The sequence below is a fragment of the Anolis carolinensis genome, chromosome 1 (genome assembly GCF_035594765.1).
Source record: "Anolis carolinensis isolate JA03-04 chromosome 1, rAnoCar3.1.pri, whole genome shotgun sequence".
In the NCBI taxonomy this organism is placed as follows: Eukaryota; Metazoa; Chordata; class Lepidosauria; order Squamata; family Dactyloidae; genus Anolis; species Anolis carolinensis.
This window is the reverse complement of record NC_085841.1, coordinates 160,004,253-160,025,472: the sequence shown is the minus strand read 5'-3', so window position 1 is coordinate 160,025,472 and position 21,220 is coordinate 160,004,253. Positions and strand designations below refer to the sequence as shown.

Genomic DNA, 21,220 nt, shown 5'->3' with positions numbered 1-21,220 from the left:
CTCAAGGAAGTCTATGGTAAACCAATTACTAAAGATTGCACTACTGCTGATATCTAAGAGATGCATGGCTAAATCTTAAAAGCTCTCCATTTGCTAACTGTTAGTGGAACACGGAAGCCATTTCAAAATAGCCACTGCATGTAATAGCATTACAGTAGATGGGCAGGATCAGTTTGGCAAGGAAAAGATTGAGGGGTGACATGACTGCTAGTTAAATACCTCAAGAGTGGCCACAAGGGGAAGAGTGCAGGATTGTTCTCTGCTGCCTCAGAGGATAGAACTGGATTTAGTGCATTCTGACTGAACATGAGAGTGAGAATGGTTGGGAGATGGAACCAATTTCCTAAGGAGGTGGTAGGGTGTGCTTTTCTGTGTATCTTCAAAAAGAGGCTGGACAGCTCTCTGCTGGGGATGCTAGCTTAGCTGAAGATCCTGCATTGAGCAGAACGGATGGATTGGATGGCCCATGAAACCCCTACCAACTCTGTGATTCTGTGATTTATTATTCTACTTCCTTTCAGATTAAAATGAGTGTGCAATCTGAGAGTAATCTGTAAATGTTTGTTCATACTCATCCAAATACAGATTACACAACCAAAGAACGTGCTCTTAATGAAAAGGACCTGTATATATTGCGGGAGGGAACTATCCAAAGGTTGAATGTCCACATGCAGATCAACTGAAATGAAAATGGTAAGGCCCCCGCTACCACGACCTTTAGAGCTCATTTTCACAGCTGGAACTGACTTTGCTCTGAAACCATGGAGAGAAGGAGGATTTGTTTCAGTGGCCCATGTCTCTTGCAAACAAATAATTTTAAATTGTTGCAGATAAATTGCAAAATCTGCATCATGGAACTTATTTGTCCATCCCATTATATTCTAGGATAGCAGGTGTAATTGTTACACTGGTGTAAATAGGTCTGAGACATTACCGATCTCCAGAAGTTCAGTCTGAGCAGGACATTTTTGGTTGGGTGGCAATTCATGTGTTGAAGGTATCTGATGTTCCCTCCTAGGCATCAGGAGGTGCATTGGACTTATAGCTGTGATGTCATCTTCATTCATCGCTAGTAGCACATCAACAGAGCCCCTAGCCAAATCCCTCAAAGCATGTGGGGCTTCATCAGAGGGAACTAAGTCCATTAATGGTTCAGCCATGTCCCTGATAGTAAACATCATGTTCTTAAGGTGGTCCAATCTACAAGCAATGTCTTGTTGTTCATTGCAGGATGGCCTACTTAGGTCCAAAGGTTGCTTCTCTGTTAGTGTGCTAAGGATTTTGGCTGGGCTGGACTGCAGCATGTTCTTGTGTAATGTTTCTTTGGGATTTATCAAGCAATTACTGTTGTGCAAAGGAATTATCAAAGGGGTGATGCTTAAATCTCGGAACACCCTTGTTGGTGTTATTTGAAAACTGGACAGTAAGAGCTTCATCTTCATCAGCATGCTGGGAATTATCATCTGCTCAAACAGTATGAGAATCCTATCATGAGCTGACACTCTGGGAAGCCACTCCACTGTAAGCATATCAATACTATTATTTATTTATTTACAGTATTTATATTCCGCCCTTCTCATCCCGAAGGGGACTCAGGGCGGATCACATTACACATATAAGGCAAACATTCAATGCCTTTAATATAGAACAAAGACAAGACAAACATAGGCTCCGAGCTGGCCTCGAACTCATGACCTCTTGGTCAGAGTAATTTGTTGCAGCTGGCTGCAGCTGGCTGGCTGCTCACCAGCCTGTGCCACAGCCCGGGCCTATGTGGATGTATGTTTAATAGTGGATGTATGTTTAATAGCTGGCTCAAAGAAGTTCCAATAGCTCTAAATGAATTCCATTTGCCCTTATTTATTCCAATGTGGGCAATTTGCAGCATTGTTTGATTTGCTTGTAGAATCCTATTGCCATTACGCATTTGTAGCTCCTTAGTAGGTAATTCAGAGGTGTTTCAATACACTATATTATCGTCCACTATATTATCATGTGTCCCCAGGTGTTTTGGCCTACAACTCCCAGAAATCTTAGCCTGTTTACCAGCTGTTAGGATTTCTGGGAGATGAAGGCCTAAACATCTGAGGACCCACAGGTTGAGAACCACTGCCCTAAAGTGTTTTGGGCGATTTTTCTACATAACAAGATAATTTTGGGTGGCAGGAGGGAGCACATTTTCTGCAGAAAAAAAAGTATGTGGGGATTGCATCAAAAAGCACTTCTGTATAGAAAATATATTTCTGTGTTATGTGCTGAAAAACCTCCAAAACACTGTGAGATACTCAAATCAAGAAAGAATACTGTACCGAAATATTTGTTTTCTCTCACAATAGGAAGAAGACAGCATTATTATTATTTGTTTTTTGGATATAAGGATGGAATAAGCAGAAAGCAGGTGGAGAAAATGTTCCTGTTTGTTATCCCACTTGTTGCTAAAGTTATTGGAATTTCCTAAAAAGAAAACCCCTCAAGATAATAGCACCTCCTAGCACAAAAAGGGCTGTTTTATTACTGTCTAAAGGCTGGAAAAAACATTCATTTCCTTTTCCGGGGGTTGTCATTTGCTAGTTTCAGTTAGATGCATGTTCTTCTACTATTCTAGATGGGAACAGGAGTACATGGTATTTATGCTTTAACAATAACATTTTGGGAACACTGTATCCATAGGATTTTTATACTTATGCTCCACTGTAGAAAAATCTATTTAAAAAGTTAAAGAACTTCCATTGATTGTTGTAGGGTTTTTTTTTGTTTTGGCTTCGTTTTTTTCCTGTTTGATCCTTTCCAGCTGAGGCTATAGACCAGGGGTCCCCAAACTTTTTAAGCAGAGGGCCGGTCCACAATCCTTCAGACTGTTGAGGGGCCAAATTATCATTTGAAAAAAAAATACAAACAAATTCCTATGCATACTGCACATGTCTTATTTGTAGTACAACAACAACAACGAAAGAACAATACAAAAAATGAAAACAATTTTAACCAATGAAAATGAAAACAATTTTAACCAACATAAACCTATTATGATTTCAATGGAAAGTTTGGGCCTGCTACTGGCCAATGAGATTGTCAAGTTAATTAGGATTGTTGTTGTTGTTGTTGTTGTTGTGTGCCTTCAAGTCATGTCAGACTTTGGCCGAGCCTAAGTCTAAAATTAATTATTTATTTACTGCATTTATTTACTACATTTATATCCCACCCTTCTCACCCCGAAGGGGACTCAGAGCAGCTGTATGTACATACCATATATTATATGATTAGCATAGCACAATATTAGCATTAATATATTGAACTATACCACTACACTATTATATAATATGTAATATATAACATATAATTAATATTTTATATGGTATTACTATTATTATTGATATAATTATTGATATATCAATTATTATTGATATAATTATTATCAATATTATATGTATATACAATATATTATATTATTAAAACTGATATAAAAATATTATATTATAAAACTGAGGGCGGGGGCCAGGTAAATGACCTTGGAGGGCCGCATCCGGCCCCCGGGCCTTAGTTTGGGGATCCCTGCTATAGACTCTCTAGGTGTTGCCTTGGAGTCTGCTCTGCCTAGAACAGGATATTTACTGTAAGTTCCCAAATCCCTCTTTTGAGTTTCCACCACATTCTGAAATCCCAAAGTTGAAATTCTTGTTAGATGTACCTAAACATGACTGTAGGATTGGGCTGGGATTTGAAGTCAATGCTCCAGTCACTACCAAGTCACAAAATGTACTGGGTGACTTGGGCAAGTCTCTGTTTCTCATCCTGACCTGCCACACAGAACTCTTGTGCAGATATAATAGAAGACAAACAGACATGTTATCTTGATCTCTTTGGAAGAGAGTTATCCAATATAATGACAGAAACATAGAATCATAGAGTTGGAAGGAACCTTATGGGCCATCCAGTCAAACCTCCTGCCAAGAAGCAGGAAATCGCATTCAAATCACCCCTGACAGATGGCCATCCAGCCTATGTTTAAAAGCCTCCAAAGAAGGAGCCTCTACCACAGTCCAGAGCAGAGAGTTCCACTGCTGAACAGCTCTCACAGTGAGGAAATTCTTCCTAATGTTCAAATAGAATCTCCTTTCCTGTAGTTTGAAGCCATTGTTCCATGTCCTAGTCTTCAGGGCAGCAGAAAACAATAAAATAAAGTGATATTGAATACCAAGGCCATGCATTCATAAGCTGGGAGATCTTCCTTTGCAATTATAGGTTTAGGAGAGAAAAATCAATACAGAGGGAGACTGGGATGCAGTGCATGGAAATGAACAGTTATATATATATATATCATGACTAAAAAGAAAGGGAAGGAAGCTATTTTAAGACCACCAACTAAATCATGCTGCCCTCTGCCTGTATTCTTTAACCCAAATGACAAATGGCAAAACACCTACGTCATGCCATCTGCCCAACAAGCTGCATCTATGCATAAAAATGGATGCTTCACACAGCACAAAATTAGTTATGTAATTCATAACATTCCTATGTAACAATGTTTCAGTAACAAGGGCAATCATGCTGTAGGCTTTCATGCTGTAAGAACTGCCATGATACAGGTTGAAGAGTCAATACAACAAGGAATTAAACAAAATATATGGGTAACCCACCAGACTATCACATCAACCTTCACATGCTTGCATTTCTGCAAATCAAAAATGTCTGACAACCATTTTAAAACAGTGACAAAACAAATACAATGTGAAACATTGAACCATTGCTCTAAAGAGTCATTCATGGGTAGGGGCCATATTTATTTCTTTAAATTCAAAAGCCACTCAGTAATGGACTTTGGAAAACAATATGTGGGCTGATAGATGTGTATGGTTAGGTTAGTATTACCGTTCTCGTTGAAGCTAATGCTTCATCTGTCTGTTTCAACCTTGAAACTTGCTTTTTCATTGTAAATCATGCACATATTGAGATCTCACAAGGCCACTTCACAAAACATTTCACACCAGTCTTCAAGACAATAATGTCTGTCAAGAATAAATATCAGAATCTGGACAAGTTAAAGGGTATCAATAGCTAAACAAATGTTGGTTGTGGTACACTGACTATAGCTGAAAAATAGACTGGCAAACCATGTGGCCAGAAGTGTCCTCAGCTGAAAAAGAAGCTCAAACCATTCTAATACAACCATTCCAATACAAGTCTCCAGATAATTTTCTGCTCCATATTTTGAATCACTAAAGTTATCCAGATATCGGCATGCAAGCCTTTTTTTTCCAGCAGCATAGCTTCTCTTGTGGAATTTCTGACATTAGAAGGCCAAGAAGAAAAACAAACCAATTTCCTCTTCACCTTTTGAAGGCTAGCCAATATTGTTCCAAAAGTGTAGTAGGTAGCTAAATAAAGACAGTGTAACCGATGATTGATATGTTGTTTGACTTGTATTACAGTCAATGTTGATGAATTTTAATGCTTTTGTTTATAGACTTTGCTTTATTGTTTTCTGTTGTTTGTCTGAATATGAATGACTTTGCTGGGTGGAAAGTAGGTTTTTTAAAAAACTGTTTCCTTTTTTATCACAAGATAATTGCCAACAAAAAATGAACACAATCCTGCCTATAATATGAGAAAAACAATGCACTCTTTTACTGAATGCATATCTAACATAATGGAACCCAGTGGAAAAAGACGTGGAGTATACTAATTTATTATCCATATCTCATGGCAGTGAAATAGCAGGATTATTAGCTCTAATTACTCTGGTGATTAGTTTGATGACTAAATGAAATCCCTATATTTAGAGACAAAGCTTGGGAAGTCTAGCTTTCTGGATTACAACTCATTATGGGAACTGAAGTTCAAAAAGTAACCTCAAAGATAAACTCTGTTTATTTCCAAATATCAGCTATTGGGTAACTAGCAAATGAGAGAGATTTGCCTCAGTGCCCTGCATGTGGACATTCAGGGATCATTTGCCAAGCGATAGTAAGTTTGAAAGATGTTGCCACACAAGATGGATTTTCGTTCTTATCACACTGGGCTTTTATTAGGTTGGCTACTGTCAAACTGCCATACAGGGTTTGCCTGAATTGTCCTACCGCCTATATTGTTTTCAGGAATTATTTTTTTGCTGACACCCACCTGGATTTCTAACCACATGAAGATTTTTCACCTGTAAATTTGGAAGATAATTGCTACAAAAATATTAGTACTGAAACTGTTGAAATGCCCCCTTAATGGAATTTATTATTTCTAAAACGAAAGATGAAAGGGAGCTCTCTACAATGTCTATCAAGGCCGGTCTAGTCAAAATATTCTGAGTTTCACAAGAAACAGAGGCAGGTCCTTCTTTTCATTAGGACTAGCAAAGTGTTACTCTTAAGTTAATTGTTTTTGCTAAAGTGTTATTACTGAAAGTAAATTCTATTACCTGTATCTCTCTGTCTTTTTCAATAACAACAACAACAACAACTACTACTACTACTACTACTACTACTTTATTCTTATATCCCTCCACCTTCTCCGCGAAAAAACTCAGGGCGGCTTACAAGAGGACCAAGACCAGCATAAACAAGCATTACAAAGTTACATAATTAAAAACATATAACAAATAAACAATATAATTAAAACAATTACAACCAGAAAAGTAAAAAATTATAAAAATACATCAATTGACATCAACAACCCGTAACCAGAAAAAGTGGGCATGTTCAGTTTCGAGAGGGCAGGACAAGGCTTGTGCAAAATGCAGAACTATAGGGCCGGGGCTGGAATTAAGTGCTGGAAAAACCAAAACAACAAATTAAGGCTTATGGACCTTAGAGTTTATTTTTAATCTCTTACTTAATACACCACCATATTTAATGACTCACTAGAAAAGACAATAATGCTTAACAGATTTGAAAGCATTAGCAAAAATAAAAAAGGAGACTGTACTACAAGTAGATAAACCATGGCACAAGACCTGAGCAGAACTGCTGATGAGAGGGTCTCAAAGAGGTCTCTCATTCATATATTGCCATAAATGGAAGCCAATTTGAAAGCAGTTGAAAGTAACAATGATTTCTGTTATACTGTAATTCAACAATTTATAAATGAGGCTTGCATGCTTGTTCCTGTCATTGTAGGCCATCTTAGTTGCCTGAGTCCTGGTCTCTTTAACCTAGTATTTCTCAACTTGGGGGTTGGAACCCCTGGGGGGGGGGTCGCCAGGGGGGTGTCAGAGGAGTCACCAAAGATCATCAGAAAGCACATATTTATGATGGTATTGGGAACCCCTTTGGCAGCGAAAGCTGAAGATGTCTGCCTGTCCTTCTCTTGCTTTTTGGAAACAGACAGCAAATCCTCCCACCAAAAGCATTCAAATTTGGGCATATCAGCTATTTGTGCCAGATTTGGTCCAGTGAATGAATATACATCCTGTATATCAGATATTTACATTACAATTCATAACAGTAGCAAAATGACAGTTATGAAGTAGAAAGGAAAATAATTTTGTGGTTGGGGGTAACCACAGCATGAGGAACTGTATTAAGGGATCACAGCATTAGGAAGGTTGAGAACCACTGCTTAAACCCTAAACAGTAAACTAAAATTAAACTCCCAGACCAGATGGAGCTGTGATTCAGAGGCCCTAGTGTTTCACTGCTGAATTTAGTACTTTACTGTAAATGTGGAGCTGGAGAGAAGTTAGAAGGGGACATATGTAATATCCTACTTATTAATGGCTTATTGATTATTTATCTCTACTTGCAATTGGAGGTTTGTATCCATTTGAACCCTAAATTCAACAACTCAACCCACCCGCAAAAAAACTGTTCAGAAAGATAGAAAAGACATCTTGATGAAAATACTTGGAAGCTTTTGTTTGATACTGAGTCCCTGTCTCTGGTGCTGGTTGCATTTTCTGAAGCTAAATATTTTATTTGAAAATCTGCTACAGTTCTTATAGCCTTGGGAACCGATGATATATTCTGCATTTAATTTCTATGTATCATTTGTTCCCATATTAATTTTGAACAGTAACATTCAAAACACAGCAGGGAGTTTGGAAATAAAACTATTAAAATATTGTTGTTACAATGATCTTGCTCCTGTATGATACGGCCCTCCTTCTGGATATCACTGGAGTAACCTTCTCTTTTCTTCTCTCCAGGTCACAATAGCCTAATGTGTCATTCATAGTCAACACGCAGACATTCATATAAGTAGATTTCCTGCAAGGAGATGAAGACAGCCTGGTAATTGACCCAGGACTGCCCCTCTTCCACTTGCATTCGCGGGAGAGTTGTACAAAACAGCCAATAGTTTCTGATTAATCAGATCACTAATCATGCTCAGATTGGGAATCATGAATCTGAAACAAATGCATCTGTTGTAGGTCTCAATTTACTTCAAACCAAGCAGAATCCCATTTTAATTTATTTAAAAGTATATTCAGGTGTTAAGTGGAGGCTCCAATGACTGCAGTAAATTAATTTAAGTACTGTAACCGAGGGTTGTTTCTATCGGCAAGAACTGGAATCAGCCTGTAATGCAGATTTTCACTACAAGCCACCATGTCAAGGAAGGGGGCAGGGAAAACCTTCATCAAAAATCCCAACCACTTTATACTCACTCACTTTATACCCCTCTCCAATGATCCTCCCTGAAGAGGCTCCTCTATAAGGAGCTAGCCAGCACCTGTATCGGCCATTGCCAGACTCTGGCGGAAAGCCGAGTCTGTCTAGATTTTAGTTTAAAGCAGAAACACTGGTTCAAATGCAACACTAAGCTAGGAGTCTTCTAAAGTTACACTAAGCATTACTAATGTTATCCTGGGCACATGATAGGAAGAGTGATAATTTGTTCAGATATGTTTGGGGTCATTTATGCAGTGAACAGAGAAAAGTGTTACGTGCAAATTGGTTTTCTGCCACTATGTAATGTCAAATTCTGCAAGCCTTCCTAAAGATTCAATAAGTGATTGAAATGGCTAACAGCTATCTCTGCATCTTGACTTTACCCAATCTTTTAAGGCCATGCCATTTATTGAGCCCATGAATTGTACAATTTGATTGTGCACAAGAGAGAAAACTTCGTGTTGTTTTCCTTAAATCTGCCATGTATCGCTTTCAGGGCTAATATCATTGTTTAATTTTTAGAGTACACCATTCCTGATTTAGAATCTTCCCCTTGATTCATTGCACTGTATGTTTTCTTTCACTCCCTATGATATAGAGTTATTGTATACTCCTTTAAAAAAAGGTTTGGGGTTGAACAGATATGGGCAACAACTTTACAATCTGGAGCAACCCTTCATGTGTGTAGGTGAGATATCCAAGGTCCTAAACATATTTGGGAGGATATGGAGTTCAGGACCTTTGATAGCTCTTTTGAAGTTCAGACTAAACCACACTGTCTTGATTTTTTTAAATGTCAGGAGTGACTTGAGAATTGGCCGTTTACAAGGACGTTGCCCAGGGGACGCCTGGATGTTTTACCATCCTTGTGGGAGGCTTCTCTCATGTCCCTGCATGGGGAACTGGAGCTGACAGAGGGAGCTCATCCACATTTTCCATAACATGAAAGCCACCAACTGCCATTGCATCAGTGTGTGTGAATCACTCAGAATATGGACCCATAAATGTTATTCTTTGTTTTCCCATATATTTCCCTTTTCCCTTTCATCATCACAAAGTGATTCAAACATAGCAATAATAGATTAGACCGGATTGTGCAAAATTCTCTGTTCCACAGTGGTTGCAGACCCTAAAAATGCTAGTTTTCTGGCAGTTACTATATGTAGAGACATGTTGGGGGCCTGGAAGAGAGCCCAACTTCTAAGATGCAGTGTCTGCTTTAGAACTAATGAGAAAGCATTTTTCATTTGAGTTCTTGCAGAATGCTAAGCTTCTGAAAAATGATTCCTGTAATAAGCAACTGGCACTAACAAGCTGACAAAATGAGATTACTTAAAAGAGATGTGTTTGCTGAACATATATAGAGTCCAGATGCACTACTGAATCTTGATCAGTGAGAACGAATGCTCCATGCCCTATCTAGTCTCAATTATATATTTCTGTGGCATTCAAAAGAAAAAGAAAAAGAAAGCCCACATTATGTTTTCCTTTAGAAAGTGCCAGCATGCTCTCTGAACAGGTCTCTGGGTATTCACTGGAGTTCTTTCACTTCCTCAAGAATTATCTGAGGCGAAAAATATATATTGAAGGGACATTGGCCGCAGGATACATTTCCTTTGGTGACAGTGACTACATAATAGTGTAATCCATGGTTACCTAACAACACTGCAAAATAACCTTTTGTTCACCTGATATAGCTGATTATACCACAGTTGGAGCATTTCATCCAGTCTGGGGCATGGCTTTTTGAGATAATAAGCAAGATTTGAGGACAGCTAAATTTATTTGAATTCAATAGGCTTTGAAATCCAGACATGTGGCACAGAACAGAGACCTCAGAGAAAGGATAAAGTTGAGAGGAGGCAAGGCATTTTCCAACAGACTTATGAATGTAGTGAACTAATTGCCACATCAGCCACAGGTTTAAAGAAAACTAGCAAGTCCTTTTTTCTTTTTTCTTTTTAATGATATCATTACCATCATTACAAAAATGGCATGTAGGTAAAACTGGGGGGTGGGGTGAACCAAAATGAGGGGTTCCTTTGGCCATCATTGTTATGGAAAGTGTATGGGGAAATCTCTGATATACAAGGAGACTAGGATGCGGAACAATGGCTTCAAACTACAGGAAAGGAGATCCCACATGAACATTATGAAGAACAGAGCCCCCGATGGCGTAGTGGATTAAAGCCTTGTGACTTGAAGGTTGGGTTGCTGATCTGAAAGCTGCCAGGTTCGAATCCCACCTGGGGAGAGTGCGGATGAGCTCCCTCTATCAGCTCCAGCTCCATGCGGGGACATGAGAGAAGGCTCCCACAAGGATGGTAAAAACATTAAAACATCCGGGCGTCCCCTGGGCAACGTCCTTGCAGACGGCCAATTCTCTCACACCAGAAGCGACTTGCAGTTTCTCAAGTCGCTCCTGACAGGGGGAAAAAATTAGGAAGAACTTCCTAACTGTGAGAGCTGTTCAACAGTGGAACTCTCTGCCCCAGAGTGTGGCGGAAGCTCTTTTTTGGAGGTTTTTAAGCAGAGGCTGGATGGCCATCTGTCGGGGGTGCTTTGAAAGTGATTTTCCTGCTTCTTGGCAGGGGGTTGGATTGGATGCCCCACGAGGTCTCTTTCAACTCTATGATTCTAAGAAATGATTGAGAACTTCTTTGGAAAACAAAATGCCAGAATCCGTAATGAAATAACTTTGTGGGCTTGTTAAAGTCCTTTTCTAATGAGAGTCAAGATAACCTTAACAAGCCCACAAATTCTTTATCCCTGTCAGGTTAAAATGCTGGTTTGATTATGCTGGTTTGATTTTCTCTTTACATATTTAATGAATTTCTCCAATACATTTGATAGAGATAAATTTAAATTTTAAAGGATCATAATAACAGGGAGGGGGTCACTTACAGAGTATCTACAAGGATAGCTTCCCTATCAGTATTCTTTATTTTTATTCTAGCAAGATAGTTCTGTATCCTCCCATAGAAGCTAATGGCTTCAACAATTTCAATGGAGATGGGTAAGTGAACCTCTGGGACAGTACTAAAGACTCTGTTTGTGGAGGAGGAGTTCCTGCCCGATCCCTTCGATCGTCAGGGGAGGCTCTCCTGTCGTCACTGCCTATATCTCAGGCCCGTCTTGTGGGAACAAGGGAGAGGGCCTTCTCTGTTGTGGCCCCCCGATTGTAGAACTCACTGCCCGGTGAGATTAGGCAAGCCCCCACATTAGCAGACTTTAAGAAAGACCTGAAAACATGGCTCTTCCGTTGTGCCTTTGGAGAGTAATCACTACATACATCCCTTTTGCTGCTCTCCTTCAATATTTGTCCTCCAGATTGCACCGCCACTTTATGACCCTGTCCTCTGAGGTTTTTACTCCTACTTCTTTTCTCACCCCGAGTTTTAACCTAGTGTTCATGTGGCCCGCCCTTGGTTTTATTGTTCTTTTGATCTTGTTTAATGTAGTGTATATTTTCTTTTATTGTTGTTGTTTTATTGTTGTTTAATGTGCTATGATTTGTTGTTCTATTATATTTTGTTATATTGTATTGTTCTGGGCATGGCCCCATGTAAGCCGCCCCGAGTCCCCGTTGGGGAGATGGTGGCGGGGTATAAATAAAGTTTTATTATTATTATTATTATTATTATTATTATTATTATTATTATTATTATTCCTTCATCACCAGTGACTATCTCCCCTGTAATGCATTCCCTTCAGGAAAACAAAACAGAAAAGGAGAGATTGCCATATACAGTTGTCCCTCCACATTTGCAAGTTTGACTTTTATGGATTTCATCATTTGTAAAAAGGTAATGGTTTTCTCCTGACATTAAGTCTAGGCATGTCCAACTCCAGGGGTTGGTGCTCATTTCCATTTCTAAGTTGAAGAGCCAGCAAAGAGGACAGCCTGAGAAACGGGGGAGGGGGATCGGGGCAGTGACTGCATGTCTTGCCTTCCTCCTTCCTTGCAAGCAGCCCTGTCCTTATGCTGGGAGGACAACTGGAGGATGACTCAGGCCCTGCCCTAGCCCTGTTCTCTCCCAGGCCCTACCCCTTGTGGGCCTGCCCCGTCCAGTGTATGAACGGCCCCCCTCTCTCCTGGACCAGCCCTTTCAGTCAGGCCGACAATGCAGCCCCAAGGCAAAAAAAAAATTGCCCATGCCTGGTTTATAGGGACTCATATTCATTGGCAATCTGCCAGCCAAATATTAACCAAGGTTGATCCTAGTACACTTCAAAAAACAGATAGGATCTGGTGCCTTTAAGGGTAGTCTGAATTAAAGTAAACCCACTGAATCAATGGGTATTAACAAAAGACTGATTCAATATTCAATAGCTGATTCAATTATTCTACTCTATTTGGGTTTATGAATAGACACAGTATTTAACTTTACAGGATCTAAAACTTTGTTACTTCACACAGGATTAACTTTCCAAGTTGATAGTACAGGATCACAGAATAAATAAATTATATTAATTCCTCAGCCAAATTTTGCTCTTGGACAAAATTTGTCCTTAATTGGAACAATAATTTCACTTTTTGCTACTAAAAGCTCTGCAGAGTGCTTAGATGTATATTACCTAGGGAACAGCTATGAGGAAAGGATATAAAACTGGTATAACAAGATTATGTAAGTGCCATTATTTAGATTTCCTACACTAAGTATGCTAAGTATTGTTTTACTATTAATTATCCATTTATTACTAATACTTATTACAACTGTTTGGGGACAGGGACATCAGAGTGTTGTTTTTTTTTAGTGACTTGAAGCTATTCCAGTTCCCTTGCCTAATCAGTAATAATACCTCAGAACAGATAAAACTTCAGACCGATGTGCAGATAATTCTAAACCATGGTTTACTGTAGGAAAAGCCAATCACAGCCTACACCAACTCCATAAGGACCACCTCTGTAGCCATAATCATCCAACACCACCATAACAGGGCAGGCAGCAATGCCATATCCATGTGGGCTGAAGAACCATACAGATCTGGAATTTTGACATCACATGAGACTATTCCAGACATTATCAGAAATACTGTATTAAGAGCATGTTTGCCTCTTTATGAAAGTCCTAACAAAGAACATTCCGCTCATACAGAAGATATATTCAATTATGGAACTTTGATGATTGTTTTTTATTCTCAAGACATGCCAACACCAAAGGAGTTTACATGGATCATCTCCAGGATTACACCTTCAAGTGGTGTGCAACATGGGGAGAAATATTATGTATGTATGTGCTTTCATGTTGTTGACTGATGGAACCCCTGTGAATTTCATTAGGCTTTCTGAAACAAGGAATGCTCACAGGTAGTTTTGACAGTTCTTTCCTCTGAAATAAAGCCTGCAGTACCTGGTTGGCAGTCTCTCCTCCAAGCAGTAACCAGTACTGACCATGCTTAGCTTCCAGTATTAGATAAGATCTGGTGCCTTTAGGCTGTTTAGATTTACTTCTAAAATAACATATCATTCTTAAAACTATATGTCAGGTTTAAATACCAGTTTTCAAAATCACATTTGGGGAATGTATTCTAGACAGTTGAAAAAATGTCTGGGTGCCTTCATTCTCAATGACAGCAGTCAGCGTCACAGTCCCCATCTGGGGCTAGCTATTGATTTGAAGTTTCGGGTTCCCAATACTGACACATTACTGTCTAGGGAAATTATTCAGCTTGAAGCAGTGACTAGAGAAGCTTTCTTTACTAAAAAGAAAAAAGTTTCATTTCATACGTAACCCACATGGAAACAAGGCACATTGAATATCTTTGGCGCACGCAGTACCTACTGAGCTTTTGAAAGCATTCTCAAAATATGAATGAGAAAATCAGTGGTATCTTAATTGTACATCATTAAGAACTATACAAAACACTGGCAACTGCCAGATCAATCTAAAAATTGGTACACTTGGGAAGGGGACCAGGGAACAATAAGCAAATGCAACTACAACAGATTGGATTATGCTAATATTGGTGAACTGTTTCAGTTATTTGCATATAATGTATTAAAATACATACAAGGTGAGAAATCTCTGTTCCCAAAATAGCTTACTTAAACAAGATCAATGAAACTAGGTGCAATCCTGCAAGATGTAAGCACCAAATCAATGCATTTCAACAGGAGGATCAACACACTTTTAAAATAATTGATAATCCATATGCCTGCTTTATTCTGCAGTCTCATCAATGCTGTTCCCTTCTCCTTTTAATATACCAAAAATGACCTTCCTTTTTGAGCAACTGGTGCTTGATAAGCCTGGAATGCATACAAATATTTGTGAGACCCATTTTAAAATGGACATGGCCTTGGTATTTTAATATAATACTGCATCAGAAATTAGTATATGTAAGTAAAATAAAACATAATATATTAAATACACTTGAAAACAACCCAACCCCTACCTCAAGCAACCTAAGGTTGCTGCCTTAAGGCTACTCTTTGAGAGGCACTTGAGCTTGATGTATCCATCAATGCAAGCCAACTAATCACTGTAAAGCTAAGTACAACTTTTGTGACTTCTTCACCTTATATTCTCCTGTATGTCTGTTTCTGAGCTAAACCAGAACAAAGATGTGAATATGGAGTACATCAATAATCAGTCTCTACTAAGTAAGGGAAACATGGGTAACTGTAAGGTTTTACTGGTTCAAGTCATAGTACTATATCTTAGAAGTGGAGTGGGCAGATCTAAAGACAACCAGGCAAAATGGCACTACCTAAACAGACATGGGCAAACTTTTTTGCCTTGGGGCCGCATTGTGGGCCCGCTGGGAGGGCCGGGTTGGGAAAGAGAGTAGCCAGGCACACACTGGGTGGGATGGACCCAGGAGGGGGAGGGCCTGGGATAGGGCGGGGCCAGGAGGGGGCATTCATTCTCAGGTTGTCCTCCTAGCATAAGGACAGGGCTGCTCACCCCATCCTTATGGTGGGAGGAAAACAAGACATGTTTGCAACTGACCCTCAATAATCGGGTTGTCTTCTCAGCATTATGCCAGAGGGAGAGTGAAGCAGATGATATCTGAGAGCACCCTGGAGGGCTCTCAACCGCTGTGTGCCTTCCTTAAGCAGTTCTCCCAACCTAAGGACAGGGCTGTTCAAGCTGTCCTAATGCCGGGAGGAGAGCAAGACATACAGTGTCTGAAAGCACTCCAGAGGGTTCTCAGCTACTACATGCCTTCCTCTCCCATCCTTTCTGCATAAGGATGTGGTGGGCTGTTATGGCTTTATGCCAAGAGGGAAGGGAAAATGAGGAGGGCCTGAGGTAAGCACCTAGGGGGCTGCATCCGGCCCCCGGGCCTTTGTTCATTCATGGCTGACCTAGAAGAATCCTCCCCACTTTGTGAGACTGTGGAGCAGAACAAACAACTCAGCATGTGTATGCTTGTCCACAATGTCCTGCCTCATGCACAGAGGAACAATTGTTCCCAGCTACTGACAATTTGGTTGCTGTTGCCCATTTTTGGTCAAAAATTATTCAACTGCTTGTGTTTCCTCTATTTTTATCAGTTTTATACTTATTTATGCAACACCTTTGACACAAAATAAATACATCTTTGGAAAATTCATCATGAAGCTAGAACATGGATAATTTGGAGCTGTTGGGTTAATTTCATTCAAAACTAGAAATGACTAAATTTAAGCAGCAAATTGTCTTATTAGCTACTTCTAGATGTCATAATGACTATTGACAACACCTCATATTCAGAAATTTTACCCACTTCAGTAACAACACTTTGGAAATAAAAGCTGGGATTCGCTAGGGAGTTATGAATGCATAACCACCTTAATCACATAGCCACTGTGAGTTATATGCATCTCACTTAATATGGGCAGTTTGTATACTTTCCCCCAATACATACAATAATAATGCATTCATCAGGAGGAGTGTGTAGACACATGCATGGAACAATTTTGTGTACAGTTTTGTATGTGTTTTATACAGATTTCTCATGATATACGTTCTTTTTATGCCCTACAACAGGGGTCCCCAAATATGGCCCGCGGGCCACAGGCGGCCCATCAAAGCCATTTATCCGGCCCCCACAGCACAAAGGCAGAAGGGGGTTGGACTAAATGGCCCAAGGGGTGTCTTCCAACACTCTTTTTATTATTATTATTATTATTATTATTATTATTATTATTATTATTATTATTATTATTATTATTAACATTGAGGCTGGGAGACCATCTGTCAGAGGTGCTTTGTTTGTGCTTTTGGTGCACAAAGGCAGAAAGGGGTTGGACTAAATGGCCCAAGGGGTGTCTTCCAACCCTCTTTGTTGTTATTGTTATTATTATTAATATTAATATTAACATTGAGGCTGGGAGACCATCTACCAGGGGGGCTTTACTTGTGCTTTTGGTGCACAAAGGCAGAAGGAGGTTGGCCTAAATGACCCAAGGGGTGTCTTCCAACCCTATTATTATTATTATTATTATTATTATTATTATTATTATTATTATTATTATTATTATTGCTTGGTGGCCAACTATAGTCCGGCCCTCCAGTGGTCTGAGGGATTGTGAACTGGCCCCCTGTTTAAAAGGTTTGGGGGACCCCTGCCCTACAATATACACGATTGTCTTCCCTCTGCTTAACAATCTGGAAGCTTGGTACTCCAAATATGTTCTTGTTTTTCATCATCTGTTTTTGTTTATAACTTGTTGTTATAGTATATCACATCAAGATATTCTTAAATACATCTATGCATGGGTTAGTTTTTTAAAAAATAAAATAAAATAATAGAGGGCACAATCTCAGCATTTCTATTTTTTTTCCACCCAAAAGGACTCTTATCTCTTAAGATATGGAGATAAATCATTTATATAGATGAGGAAAAATACATGAAAACCCGTCTGTGTAGGTGTTTTGATAAAATGTTAATAACAAACCACAATATTAGTTATTTCTTAATAATCCTGTTGAAATGGCTGAGAAGATGAAACTTCAGTGATTCATAATTTCAGCCTGAAGTCAGTTTGATTACTGTATTAAGAGTTCCATGAATATATTTAGATCTTTTATATTTGCCTACATATTTATTATCTATCTATTGCCTATATATTTATTAACCCAGTGATATGGACCTCCAGATGATGCTGAATTGCAATGGCCATCATTAGCTGTGTTGACTGTGGCTGCTGTGGATTGCAGATCAACAACAATTGGGCAGCAAAAATACAAAATTCACTCCTACAACAGACTCTACAGAAGCTGTCATCATGCTAAATTTTCTTCACTATATTTTTCCCAGCCACAAATCTGCTGTTTGATGTCATTGCTCACCCAAGAGTGCAGTTGTTATTCTGAGGTTGTAAGAATTTAAACATGTAGGATCTTATTTCAGCTCTGAGCTGCAGAGCCAATGTTTTGAGCTCTGAACCTACTTTCTAGCACAAGTGCCTGGTGCAGTGACACAAGCAATGATTATTTCAGTGGAGAGATTTTTTTTTTAAAAAAAGAACTGATTAAGACAGGGATTTACATTATAATTTTTATTCTATTTTTAAAAATATACAACACATTTTTCTGCCAAAAAGGAAAGAAGGAAACATTGCTTTATTTCACGTTCATCTGTTTTCACTCCAATTTGTTCCCACAAAGATGATGTTGGCTGAAAACAGGTTATTTTTGCAAAAGCAAATATTTCTGATCACTTATGTTAAAAACAGCTACAACCTCAAAAACTAGATTCTAAGTAATTTGGAAACCTCATGAGTTTTAATCCTAAAGTGTTGCTCATTTTTCTTATTTACTACTTTTACTGTGCTGTTAGGAAAAATATATTGCCATTGGGAAAAAAAACCATTGCTAATCTTGTGAATTGCATGTTTACAAACAAGAGCTCTCCCCAACCATATTACAGTCAGCCCTCCCCATTCACTGGGACAAGAGATGCTGGAGCCCAGCTTCTTTTTTATCATGTCAGAAACAAATTGAGGCAAGTCGCTTCTGGTGTGAGAGAACTGGACATCTTCAAAGATGTTGCCCAGGAGACACCCAGATGTGTTACCATCCTGCAGGGGCTTCTTTCATGTCCCCACATGAGAAGCTAGCGTTGACAGACAGGAGCTCACCCCATCTTGCAGATTTGAACCGCCAATCTTCAGGTCAGCAGGGCTTAACCCACTGTGCCACTATGGCTTCTGGACCCCAGCGGAGAGATGGAAAACTGCAAATAAATTCTCTTTTTTTACCCCAGGGAACACCTCTCTCTAGAAACTTCCAGTCCATGTTACTCTATGATCAACTTCTGTTGGTAATTGCCACCAAATTGTGCCGGAGGCTCTACAGATTCTGAGAAAGGTGCTATAATTCTTAATTATTTCCACAAAAGTCATTCTCTTTTAAGGAGGAACAAATCTAAAGGAAGTAAGCTAGGCCCGAAATCCATGTGCTAATACACCAAGTCAGTTACTGAATGATAAATCAACACAAATGTGAATTTCATTTTTTCGACTGGATTTAAACCTTAGTTCTCAACTCTTTCAGTTGACAGAATTATAGAACTATGATCCCATCTTAATTGCCATGACAAAATCTAGAATTGGCAGTTTAGGGATCTCTCTTATGGCTCTGATCTAACTACTACTAACCCCTAGATTACACATTTGAAATGGAATAATTGTATAGTGTGCACACTATTCTCAATCCCCTTGGTTTTTGAAGGTTTATCAAAGTTCTCAGGATTCCACAAACAAACTCATGTGAGCCAGCAACCAATTTTGATCAATTAATATTTTTTTCCTTTTATGCTCAAAGTACTTGATCCTTTAGAATGACATTAAACAGTCATATTCCGCCAGATCCTTTTCAGATTACAATTTCTCCTACAATTAATGGAAAGTTTTCTTATTTTTATCTGTTCACCAGCTCATCCTATTTAGACATGTCAGAGGCACATGACACAGCCAACTATTTTGTATTTGTGTTGTTGGCAATATTGAACAAATTTAATGAATCACAGAATCATAAAGTTGGAAAAGACCAAAAGGGCCATGTAGTCCATCCCACTGCTGTGCAGGAACAAAAATTAAAGCATTCCTGACTATTTGCCATCCAACTTCTGCTTAAAAAACTCTAGAGAAGGAGAATCCACCATATTCCTCTGCCAAACAGCTCTTACCATCAGGAGGTTCTTCTTAATATTTAGTTGGGATCTCTTTTCTTGCAATTTGAATTCACCAACCCATGTAAAAAATTGCCCCTTCCTCAATGTGACATCCTTAAACATGGCTATCATATCCCGTTTTAGTCTTCTTTTATCCAGGCTAAACATATCCAGATCCCTCACCTGCTGTTTGTAGGACTTGGCGACCAAACCTTTGATCATTTTGTCTACCTCCCTCTGGATACACTGCAGTTTGTCAACATCTTTCTTTAATTGTGGTGTCTGAAACTAAGTGTTCCAGGTGAAATCTGACCAAAGCCAAATAGAGTGAGACTATGACTTCCTTCAATCTAGACACTCTACTCCTATTGATACAGCCTAAAAACATGTTGGCTTTTTAGTGGACACATCTCACAGTTGAGCTGAACACTACATGAAAAAGTCCACATGCAGTTGCTTCTGTCTTCCAACTAAGCAATGATGCACAAGGAACATGAAGAGATGGGAGTGAGGAGAAATAAAAATGTCAACTAGGATGCTGATAAAGGGATCAGCCAAACTAATAGTTGAATTCCTAGAATATCCACACACTAGACACTTGGACAGTTTACACATCTCTTATCCACATGATGTGTTCTGGTATACTATTACGGCAGATACACACGACAGATGCATTGTTTCTAAGGCAAAAGACAGCACAGCAATTCTTTGTTTCTGGGTTGCTCAATGTTGGCCCCATTTTGTAAATACTGGTTCATGAGAAATCTTATTCCGTGGGAACCAAGTGTTAGTTTATCATCTGAATGGATTGTTCTGTGTTTTAGGTCACAGAAAAAAACAAACAAGGCATCTGGCACTCTGCAATCAACAATGTCATGTTTATGAAAAGATAATCTAAAAGGATTGCCAGAAGGAACCTAGCTGAAGTTAAATCAGCTTCAAAGTGGTATTCTGACACAATGGTGTCACAACATGCATTTTCCCCTATTATTTCCTACTGGATTGGCTCTGTCAAATCTTATTGGGAAAGAATAAAGTTTTAAAACAGTGGATATTTACAGAAAGACTTCATAAAGGATAGTGTTAATAAGTCAACATTAATTAGTTTGTTGCAAGAAAAGACAATTAATATGGGGTGTTGAATCTAAAGGCAAACTATGACTTTAAGAAACTTCAGCAATTAACTCAACTTCTTTAACCTTTCAAAAAACAAGGTCAACATCAAAACTCCCATCAGTCCTGATGCAGTTTGGGAAACCATAGTTAAGTCTCGTCTGATACAATTAAGTCTCATCTAATGCAACTCAGTCTCGACAAATGCAATTACAGAGATATTTAGCTATGTGGAGAGAAATATAAGAATTCCCAAGACCATTACACTGATTCAGATGGCCTGGAAAAAACAAGTGCACTCCAAAGAATACCACTGTAGCAAGAAGGGAATGGCAATGACCTGATGATCCATGGACAACTTAACATGAGTTATGGCTACATTTATGTATAATCCTAGACTT

The 21,220-nt window shown here is 39.0% G+C and overlaps 1 protein-coding gene and 1 long non-coding RNA gene across 3 annotated transcripts in view; one reads left to right on the top strand and one right to left on the bottom strand.

The window, feature by feature from the left end:
- The window catches only part of plcb1 (phospholipase C beta 1), a 650,154-nt gene that overhangs the window by 354,663 nt on the left and 274,271 nt on the right, over positions 1-21,220 (bottom strand). The gene's annotated exons all lie outside the window — the stretch shown is intronic.
- Positions 12,315-20,756, top strand: LOC134295708 (uncharacterized). The gene is made up of 3 exons (XR_010002339.1): positions 12,315-12,403; positions 18,798-18,901; positions 20,531-20,756. It is a non-coding gene; the product is annotated as an uncharacterized LOC134295708 (long non-coding RNA).